Consider the following 10,932-nt stretch of genomic DNA (forward strand, 5'->3'; position numbering starts at 1 on the left):
TTCCATCCAGCCTGCCGCAAGGTGAATCGTTTGCCCGGAACGGAGATTGCTCGGATGGTGAAGCCAGAGGGACCATTGATCTTCAGGTGGGGTCATTGTGTCTTAAATTGCTATTGTGTAGAGAAAGAAGTCTGTGTGTGATGTCGTTGTTAGTTGGACGTGTGTTTGTTCTGGGTGATCTTTGATTCAGCAGTGAGAAATCATGTGCGATGTGTGGGATCAAGCCGGGTGTGTGGGTTGTGTCATGGTCTTGTGTGTATGCTGTCTTGTATTGGTTGTGTCGGCTCGGTGTTTGTGTTGATTGGCTTGGTCGGGTTGCGGTTATCGGGTTGATACATAAGAAGATGTCGTCGATGTTGTATTAAGGGTAATGCATAGATTATTATGAACATAGATGTTGCGACGAAGCTCTTAAATATTGTTTGTATGGTAGAGGCAATGTGTGTGTGTGTGGTGTGTGTGTGTGTGTGTGTTGTGTTGTGTGTTGTGTGTGCACTGAGTAGGCTGAACTTATGTGTTGTATTACCTAAATGTGTTTGTCATTGTGTTGATAATTGTCCTCTAACCTTTCTCCTCTCTATGTCCGGTCCCAGGTTGGAGATGTCAGCAGAGCTGCTCAGACACAAGGAGCTGGAGAGTCTTCACAGGCAGCAGCAGCAGCGTGTGCTGGGGAGCTCCAACCCCCTGGGCCTAACCCATGGCCTCCCCCTGGACCACCCTGCCCTGCGCAGCCTTCACCCCCTCCACGAGGAACTCAGCCGACGCCAAAACGCCATGCTGGTGCTCCGACACACCAACAGCCCCCTGCTCTCTCTCAACCACCAGGGACCCTCGGGGGCCCCAACACCCAAAGACACCCAGGGACAAAGCTGCGGGGCTCGGGCTGGATTAAGGAAGGGGGCCTCCAGGAAAGGCCCCCAGCAGCCCAGAGGGGGAGAGCACCAAGAAAGGGAATGCCGAGGGAGGGAGGGAGACGCAGACGGTCACGATGATGAGATGAAGGACTCGGACAGCGAGACGGAGATGGGAGAGGATAGGCACAAGGGCTCGGATGGCAAGGCCCCTGAGGGGCATGGGCTTCACAGGGACAGGGGGAAAGAGAGCGGCAGGAAGGGGGGGTGTGACGGTGCCAAGGAGGCGGGCGAGGGCGAGGGTCGGCTCAGTGGCCCCTGTAGCTCGGCGGACGCAGAATCACCACCTAGCCACCACCCCTTCACCCCAGGGCTGAGCAAGAGCGACGTTAAGTACCACTTTCCACCTGGCGCCATAGCCCCTCTGCAAGGGCTCCACAGCCAGTCTCTGCCCTTTGGATTCCCATATACCAGCCCCTACTTCCACACCGGTGAGTAATACACACACACCAACCAACTGCATCACACTTAAATGTCACTCCGACTGAAACCTGTGAATGCTATTTGGCTAGCCATGCAACCAGCCAATCTTAATGTGCCTTAGCATGCTAGCTAACAGCAACTGCACTCGAGAGAAGTGGTATGCAATGATAACAGCTACAGTTGAAGTCGGAAGTTTACATACACTTAGGTTAGAGTCCTTAAAACTCATTTTTCAACCACTCCACAAATTTCTTGTTAACAAACTATAGTTTTGGCAAGTCGGTTAGGACATCTACTTTGTGCATGACACAAGTAATTTTTCCAACAATTGTTTACAGACAGATAATTTCACTGGGTCAGAAGTTTACATACACTAAGTTGACTGTGCCTTTAATAAACAGCTTGGAAAATTCCAGAAAATTATGTCATGGCTTTAGAAGCTTCTGATAGGCTAATTGACCAGGAGATGTGTAAATACAGTAAGAGGGAGACGAGATGTAATACAGAGAGAGAGGTGGTCCAAAAGAGAGAGAGATGGTGATACAAAAGGAGAGGAGTAAGGAAGATGGTAGCCACTTAAGAAAAGAGAGGGGAGAGAGATGGTATATACAGAAAGAGAGTAGAGAATGGTGATACGAAAGAGAGGGAGAGAGATGGTAATCAAAAAAAGGAAAGAGAGGAAGGGTGTAATACAGAAAGAGAGGGAGAGAGTATGGTAATACAGGATAGACGAGGGAGAGAGTGGTGAATACATGGAAATGGGAGAGGAGGTAGAGGAGATGGTATAAGAAAGTAGTAGTAGGAACTCGGATGTGAATTAACAGGAAAACGACCGATGAGAGATGGTAGTGATTGTAAACAGAAAGAGAGAGCGAGAGATGGTAATAAAGCCCACAGTAAGAAGAGACCAGATGAGTAATACAGAAAGAGAGAGAAAGAGATGGTAATCGACAAGAAGAGCGGAGAGAGATCGTAATAAGCGAAAAGAGAGAGACAGAGATCGGTAATCGCAAGTCGAAGAGTCTCTCGGTAATCTACAAGACGAAGCAGAGAGGATGGTAATGAAGAAAGGTAGATGGAAGAGATGGTGATACAAGAAAGGGAGGGAAGAGATGGTGATAAAGAAAGGTAGAGAGATGGTGAACAAGAAGAGAGAGGGAAAGGATGAGAATAACAGGAAGAGAAGATGTGATACAGAAAGAAAGAGCAGATGTTTTGAATCGAAAGGTAGAGGGAAGAGAGATGGAGGAAATAAGAGAGCGATGAGTTGGAAGGATGATGCAGGGGAAAGGGAAAGGAGATAGGGATATGGAGAGGAGAGATAGAGAAAGAAGAGAATAGAGGAGTTAAGAAGGAGAAGAAAGAGAAGATAGGGAGGAGAGAGAAAGAGAGAGGTGGAGCTGCAAGAGGAGATTGAACCACAGAAGGAAGGTGAGAGCGAGGAGTGAGAGGAGGAGTGGAGAGTGAGGAGTGAGAAGGAGGAGTGAGATAGGAAGCAAGGAGAGAGAACAGAGAGGGGGAGTCTCTCATCACTTTATAATGACGCTTCCTGTGTCCATGGTGGTTCCTGTCGAGTGAGAGTGAAGGCGCACACGTGCTCTGAATCCAGCCACACGCTGCAGTAAATTAAGGGCCGTAGGTTGTAACTAACTACAACCAAATCTACACACAAAGATGAGTACAGAGCACAACACACTAAATAACCAACAGGGGTTATGAGGACACACCACAACACACACCACACGGGCACACACAACACAACACACCCAAAATACCACACATGGGCCCGTGTGGAGGGGCCGTGTCGGCCACTACTGACAGGTCGGTCACACATGATGAATTCCAGGAGCCATTGGGGGCCTCTAATGCAGGGCGTGGAAGGAAAGAGGAGAGAGAGAGAAGCGGAGAGAAGAGAGGGAGAGAGAGTGAGAGAGAATGAACATTGAAAGAGAGAGATGTGCTCAAATGTAATGTTGAGTTTGTGAATGTGAGAGGTGTTTATATGTAGGAAGGGATAGTCTTGTATATTTATGTGTTAGAAATCATCTTGTAAAAGGTTTTAGAGTGTTGAACAGTATGGTATATATTGGGTGGATAAAACATAATAGAAAATTATGTTTAATGGTTATTACACTGACTGGTTAGAACAATGTAGAGAGGACGACGAGGGTAACAGGCTAGGATCGTAAGCAACTTAGATCCTTTATTAATGGTCAATGTTAATCTCTTCAATCAGTGTAGATTAAGGGGAAGAGAGACAGGTTACGAAGGAGAAGTTTAGCATTAGGGAGAGAATTTGAGGAGCGGTTGGATTAGTGAATACTGTTGTGCATTTGCACAGAAGAGGACTGCAATGGGCAAAGAAATGATTTTAAGCCTGTTGAAAAGGTTATGGGTAAGTAGATGCCAGGCGCACCAGGGTTGAGTGTGAGAACTGGGCGCTGCTTGGGTTTTGCACGTCAAGAGTTTTCCTGTGTGTCACTAAGAATGGTGCACAAGCAAAGGAACATCCAGAGGCCAACTGCTTAATTAGGAAAATGTGAGGAAGCATTGGAGCCCTGGGCCAGTATTGCACCCTGTGGGAGAAAGCTGTTGGCGACATGGTTGGTGGAAGGAGTCATGGAGTCTGGTGAATATATACTAGGGTGGGTTCTGAGGGGGTAAAAGGGGGGCAACTCATATAGGAAAGGTGTTCCTATGTCTTTCGTGTCGGCTGTGTTGAACAATACTACACACACAGGGCAGCACACGCACCACACGAGCATTGTAAACACACCCACACACCCATCGGCCATGCCAGGAGGCCACAACAACCGGTTAATAGCTGCCTCCTTCTCGTTGGGTTCCTATGAAAGGGAGAGAGCACGTTGGTCCCTTCGCTCCCACCAACCTTTCCCCGCCTCTCTTGGGCCTTCCCCATGGATTAGGTCTATATGGTGCAGGACGACGCTAACGGCTCAGCATGCAATTTAATTGACCGTTATTTATCTCCGGGATGGGCTAACGGGGCTAGGGGGGGGAGAGAGGGGGGGTGAAAGTGAAATGGGTTGGCATGCCGTGGGTCCTAGCCTAGTGTAGCTTGTTCGTGGCAGGCTTAAGTTGTAGCTCGGAGGATTGGCAGGTGATTACACACGGGCGGTGTATATAATAGCAGCAGCGGGCCAGGCTAGCTCGGCCGGGGATAGAAGAGCGGCCGAGCATCTTCAGTCCCCAGATTAATGGATTCTGGTTTGCGTGGAATGTACAGGAGTGGTGGCATCCGCCGAGAGACAGCGGATTATACACGGAATTTAAAGATCATTGTGTTGCAACGGTGGGAAACTCGGCGATCCGATGTAATGTGCGCTCCACATCATGCTTTGGTCGGATGGAGTGTACCATTGCATTGTTAGCATCCTCTCTTTTCTCCATCATCTACGTCTTCCCTCATCGATCCTTCTCACTCCCTGTCTCCTGCTGTTGTGTAATGGGCAGCGACATGCAGAGCTAGTTGATTTTCACAAGACATTCCAAAAAAATAGCTGCATGCGCCCATTCAAAAAAATGGGGGTATCTTTCTTAGGGGATTGTAATTCACCGCCAATGAATGGTTTATTGTACTTAAGCATATCAGCACTTCCAAAAAAGCGCAAAGGATGTCAATTATCTTGAAACGAATTGCACACATGATGAGTGTGTGGATGGCATGTGTGTCTGTGTGGGTGCTAGAAAGAAAGGACCCAATAGGGTTTATTGGCCGAAAGACAACATAAGAAGCAAATACAAAAAATCATCAATAGACAACACACAACACTACGCAGTATACCCTGACACTTAAATATCTCCTGAAAGTACACCAACTGAAAGCTATTCTATATCACCTCTACTCCTCTCACAACCCTTTTTCTCCTTGCTCAATATTCCCCTGTTTCCCTGTTTATTTGGGAAAGAGACAGACAGGGAGTGAAAGAAAGAGCAGGCGCGGAGGGGACAGAAAGAAAAGAGGAAGGAGCTTATTTCTTTTGCCTCAGAAAGATGACAAAGTGAGGAGTCCATAATAGGGCTTGAGTACACAGACCTGCATTTATACACCTGGCTTCAAATACGGACCCGGAGACGGGAGAGTAGTGGAGAAGGGGTTAGGAGGGAAAAGAGAGAAGAGAGGAGGAATGAGTGTTAATTTAGAAGGGTCCTTGCCCGTGGCCTATCATGGAAAGAGCTTTGGAGGGTGTCAGACCCAAAAGCTGTCGGAAATCGAAACAAACTTACTTATGTGTGTGTAGGCTAAAATATGTAAGTGGTGGTGTTGTGATAGTGTGTGTTGTGTGTAGATTGTGTGTAGTGTGGATCGATGTGATGTGTGATGTTGTTTGTTTTAGTTGTTTGTATGTCGATGGTGTGTGTGAGTGTGGTGTGGGTGTTGTTGGTGTGCTAGTGCTGTGTGTGTCGTGTCGGTGTGTTGATGTAGTGATGGATTGAGTACGTAGGGGAAACGGAGGGAGGTAAAAGCTCAGGATAAAAACATGCCAGCGGCGGTCTTTTGCGCGTGGCAGACTGAACGAGGGGCCTTATGGCGTACACGGGAGCTCCAGTGACTGGCAATGCTATAAATAACCGGGAGGAGAGCGTGTAGCTAGCCAGGGCTTCAGTTACCAAAATACCGTAAATGGTCCTGAGAGCATATAGATCAGGCCGTTCACCTCAAACATAATCACTGCTATACACCTAGAGGTATGGTTTAGAAACAACTAGACAGCGATTAAGAATCTACTCCCCATGATCGTGGGTTTGTAGGCTCACTAATGTTTCATTAACTGTCATGTAACTGATTTCATGTAAGTAAGAGCTGACAACCGGAACTGACGTTTACTGGATTTGGCTCAGTGGTCAAATTTTTTCATCAAAAACTCGAGGAAGTGAGATATTTCTACCTGTTTACCATTTTCTCCCGTCCAATCACGGCTGGCTTTGTGTCCAATACCCCCATTGCCTCTGGCCCAATACAAAACCAGGGTCTGTAGTGACTGCTGAGATAACACGCTTGCACTATATCGATTAAAGGGCCCAGTGGGCAGTCAAAGAAACAGTCATTCCCGCTGGTGGTTTTTTTATATATAGTAGTACGTTTCCACATTAGGAGGGTTGAAAATAATACTGTGAAATTTGGAAAATGATGATAATGCCTTTTTTCGTAGTAAGAGCCTGTTTGAAAAGCCGAGGCCTGAAAGTCTGCTCTGATTTTGATGGGATGGAGTTTGGGCCTGCAATGGTGGGAATCAGCTGTAATTGTTATAGACAAATAAGAAGGAGAGTTCAAACTCTCTGCCAAATAAAGGCTAGTTTTCAAGTTTTTCCACCATCCCCTCTAACACACTCCAACAGTCCCTGGCGAAACGTTGGTGACGGTGATGAGAAATGTTTATCTTTGCTAGAAAAGCCTACTTTATTAAGAAAGTTATGATTTTATTGAGCCAAGGCAAAATTTTGGTTGATGATCAATCAGTAGTAAGGATGTAAGAATTGTATAATGGGTGTCGTCTTGGATGGATTTGATATGGAGCGATTACCTAACAGGAACTGGGCTTCAGAGCATTGGGCTATACTTTTTAAAAACGGGAAGAAATGCTCTAATATCCGTTGCTCCCCCATCTACTGATAATGAAGTGGCGTAAATGGATTGGGTGATAAGACATATGATAATTTTCTCCGTCAGACTTTCAATTTAGATATGAATGAACTGAATGAAGAGGAATGAGGAAGGAGGGTGATTCCAATTCATGATATGATAAATTGAATATGAGTTAGGTGACAGAGGTGATTTGAAGAGTCAGATAAGGAACATAGTGGCTAAAAAATAATGACTAGGAAAGAATGACATTTTGACGGGCAGTCCTAAGTTACTTGTCTATTAATATGAAAAGGGCTGGAAAGGAATATTTATCGATGCACCTCGGCGAGTTCAATCAAGCGCACTGTCAAAGAGAACAAGAAGAGTAAGTGTCTCGTCCCAATGGCAATGCTAGAAACAAATGGAAAGTGGAGTGCCAGACGAAGCATTGTCAAGAGCTCGAGTGAGCTTTGAGACCAGATGGGAGAAAATGTGCTGTGAGCCATACGATTAGAAAAAAACAGGAGACAAGTTAACTGAGAAAACCGCATGCCTTCCCAAGCGCAGCCAATTGGAGAGAAAAATAAGAAACATTGGCCAGGGTTCGACGAGAAGGGATGAACACAGGAGCAGAAGGGCGATGCAAACTTGGTGATGCAGCTCACCAATTTTTGGTTTTGAATCTTGTCAAAAAAGCCATGGATGCTGGTGTGCGTGAACAGTGAAATAGGAGCCTTAATAGAGAAAGAATGTAGGTTGATTCAATGGGGAAGAAAGAGGCATGGGTAGAGGGGCGCCAATACAGGGGTCCGATAACGAAGAAATGAATCCATTGTGGTTTAATTCAGTATGTTTTCAATGATGAGTAATTCCCACATATGATTTTTTCTGGCATTAATTCTTAACATTTTTTATGCACATTTTTATTGGCTAGGGCTACCACCCCAATCGCTCCGAAGTGGTGTCTTCTCCACAATGAGTCTGGATTTGCTCCTCCCAACAATTTTAGAATAAAAAACACATTCTGACCGTTCTGGAATTGTGCACAAAACGAATGATCTCAGAGACGGTACATGGATGACATGGAGGAGGCCATATGGAGATACTAACTGGAGTGAGGTATGGAGTTTTGTTTAGGAGGACCGATCCAATCGCCTGAGAGAAGTGTTTGTTTAGTGGGTAAAATAACGTGTCATTTTGGAATTCATCAAAAGAATTTCTGAAGTTTTTAACATGGAATGTACATAGCGTCGATTGAGCATGTGGTGCGGTTGTCAGGAGCAAGTAATTAATTTAAGGGACTTGGGCGCTAGTTGGTTTACCAGCAAAATAAGTTAGGGCGTATTAACACTAATAACTAATAGAGATATACTCTAATTTCTAATTGCATAAATAAAAATTGATCAAATTATACATTTGGTTGAGCATTTAGTCATGCTAAGTGGTTGTAAGGCACCGTAGGCTTTGGTAGAATAATACTGGTACATGCATTATTATGATACGTTCAGAGAAATATTGATACGATTCATTTTAAAATAAACAAAATTTTGTGAAGAGTATGACTAATTCAATCAGTAAAAACGTGTGTTGAACTGGTTAGTTTAGATTTAGGTTGATAAAAAACAAAAGGTAGAGTTCAATTGATGATTTATTTTAAAAGAGGGTAGGGCAAGCGCGAAGGCGGTTCCTAGACGGGGTACTTAGAATGAATGGGCCAGCGGATGTCTTGATGTGCTACACTGTGGTGTGTTTTTGCGTTAGTGATAGAGTGGTGTCGCAAGAGAGAGAAGTGGTAAATCCCCACCTTGGGGCGTCCCAGAGGAGGCCCAGAAACGGCATGCCCTGCACAGCGCGTTGGGAAAACGCACAATAACGGCACCTTTATCAATGTGGGCAGCCCTGCCTTGTGGAAGGCCCAAAGTAAGTCGGATGCTAATAGAGCTAGAGGCTAAACTAAGAAGATGAAGATAGGGTCTACAGCTTCTAATAGGTGGGATTAGGGAGTTAGGATTTGCATAGGTATACATATTAAAATGTAAAGGATAAATTAAGCGATTGCCTGGACATATAGACAGGTTGTGACGCCAGTAGTATGTCTCTCCAACGAATCGGGGAACATTTGGTTTAATTTAGAATTCAGAGGCTATAAATAGGTTCGCAATACTCATGCAAGGGGTAAAGATTGAAATCCAACCAGATAGGTGCTAATACTAACAAGAAAGTGAGGGCTATGTGAGGTAGAGCACAGGTAAACGCAATTTAAAGTGGCATTCGCCACTAAAAGCAAAATTTTGGAAATGGGTAAAATTGTTCAATGGAATTCATTGTCGTTGTGCTTTTAGAGCTGTTTGATAGAATGTTTAGTATCTTAAAATGTATGTTGTACCTGATGTCTTTGTGGGTTATTGATATTAACAGAAGGGGTTATGTCATTGTAAAATTTTAAAAAACCCATTGGTAGTGTATGTCAGAAATCTTTATGAGTGTGTGTGTATTTTGTTCTGTTTTTTATGGCGTTTCCTCAGGATATGTTTTTCTCAGCCTGCAGTGAGATGTTTGCACGGCAAAAGGACGATGGCCTTCGGAAGCAGAAACTTGCCAGGTTTGTCATTGTCTTTTGTCTGTTGTGGTGTGTGTGTGGTGCTGTGTGTGTGTGTTGGTCGTGTGTGTGTGTGTGTGGCTGTGTGTGTTGTGGGATGTAGTGTGTGTGTGTGGTGTGTGTGTGTGTTGTGTGTGTGTGTGTGTGTGTGTGTGTGTGTGTGGTGTGTTGTGTGTGTTGTAGTGTGTGTCAGCTGATAGGTGTAATTCTTTGGTGTATCTAAATGTTTGTTTGTATTGTGTTGATAATGTCTCTAACTTTTCCTCTCTATGTCCGGTCCAGGTTGGAGAGTTCAGCAGAGCTGCTCGGACACAGGGTGGAGAGTCTTCACAGCGCAGCGCAGCGTGCTGGGGAGGCTCCAGACCCCTGGGCTAACCATGGCCCCTGACACCTGCCGTCGCAGCCTATACCCCCTCACGAGACTCGCCGACGGCCAAAAGCCAGGCTAGGTGCTCGAAACAACACAAAGCCCACATGCTTCCCCTGTACCATCAATTCCTACAGCGGTCCCCTGGGGCTGCCAACGACCCAAAGATACACCGGGACAAGCTGCGGGTGCTCGGGCCTCGGATTAGGAAGGGGGCCTCCATGGAAAGGCCCCCTAGCATGCAGAGGGGGAGAGTACCAACAGAAAAGGGAATGTAGCGAGGTGAGTGAGAGGACAGAGACTGCGAGACTGGTCCGATCGATGAAGATGAAGGATCGGACAAAGCGAGACGGGATGGGAGAGGGATGGCACAAGGGCTTCGGATGGCAGCGGCCTGAAGGGCATGGGCTTCCCAGGAGACAGGGGAAAGAGAGCGGCAGGACGGCGGGGTGTGAGGCCAAGGAGGCACGGGCGAGGGCGAGGGTCGGTGCTCTGTGGCCTGTCAGCCGTCTGGCGGTACGGCAGAAATCCATCAACCTAGCCACCCGCCTTAACACCCCAGGCGACATGAGCAATGAGCGCGTTAAGAGTACCATCTTTCCACCTGGCGGCCATAGCCCTCTGCCAAGAGGCTCCACAGCAGTCTCTGCCCTTTGGATTCCATATACCAGCCCTACTTGCACGGGAGACCATACCACGACTGCAGCACTTAACCAACATGGCATCACAACTTACATGTTCACCCCGTCCGCTGAAAACCTGTGATGATTTTGGCATAAGCCATGCACCCACACCAATCATTAACTGTGCCCACTTAGCATGCTAAGCTACAGCCAATGCACTCGAGAGAAAGGGTATGCAATCGAGTAACAGCTAAGTTGAAGTCGGAAGTTACATACCTAGGGTTAGAGTCGCTTAAAAATCATTTTGCCAACCACTCCAAAAATTTCTTGTTGAACAAACTGATAGTTTTGGGGGAAGTCGGTTAGGACATTATTTGGATGCATGAACCAGTATTTTCAAATTGTTTAGCAGACAGATAATG

At 46.1% G+C, this 10,932-nt stretch overlaps 1 pseudogene; it reads left to right on the plus strand.

Annotated features, from left to right (window-relative positions):
- Positions 1-10,932, plus strand: part of LOC112068439 (sterile alpha motif domain-containing protein 11-like) — a 28,636-nt pseudogene that overhangs the window by 5,648 nt on the left and 12,056 nt on the right.

Source organism: Salvelinus sp. IW2-2015, unplaced genomic scaffold (genome assembly GCF_002910315.2).
Source record: "Salvelinus sp. IW2-2015 unplaced genomic scaffold, ASM291031v2 Un_scaffold516, whole genome shotgun sequence".
NCBI classification, from domain to species: domain Eukaryota; kingdom Metazoa; phylum Chordata; class Actinopteri; order Salmoniformes; family Salmonidae; genus Salvelinus; species Salvelinus sp. IW2-2015.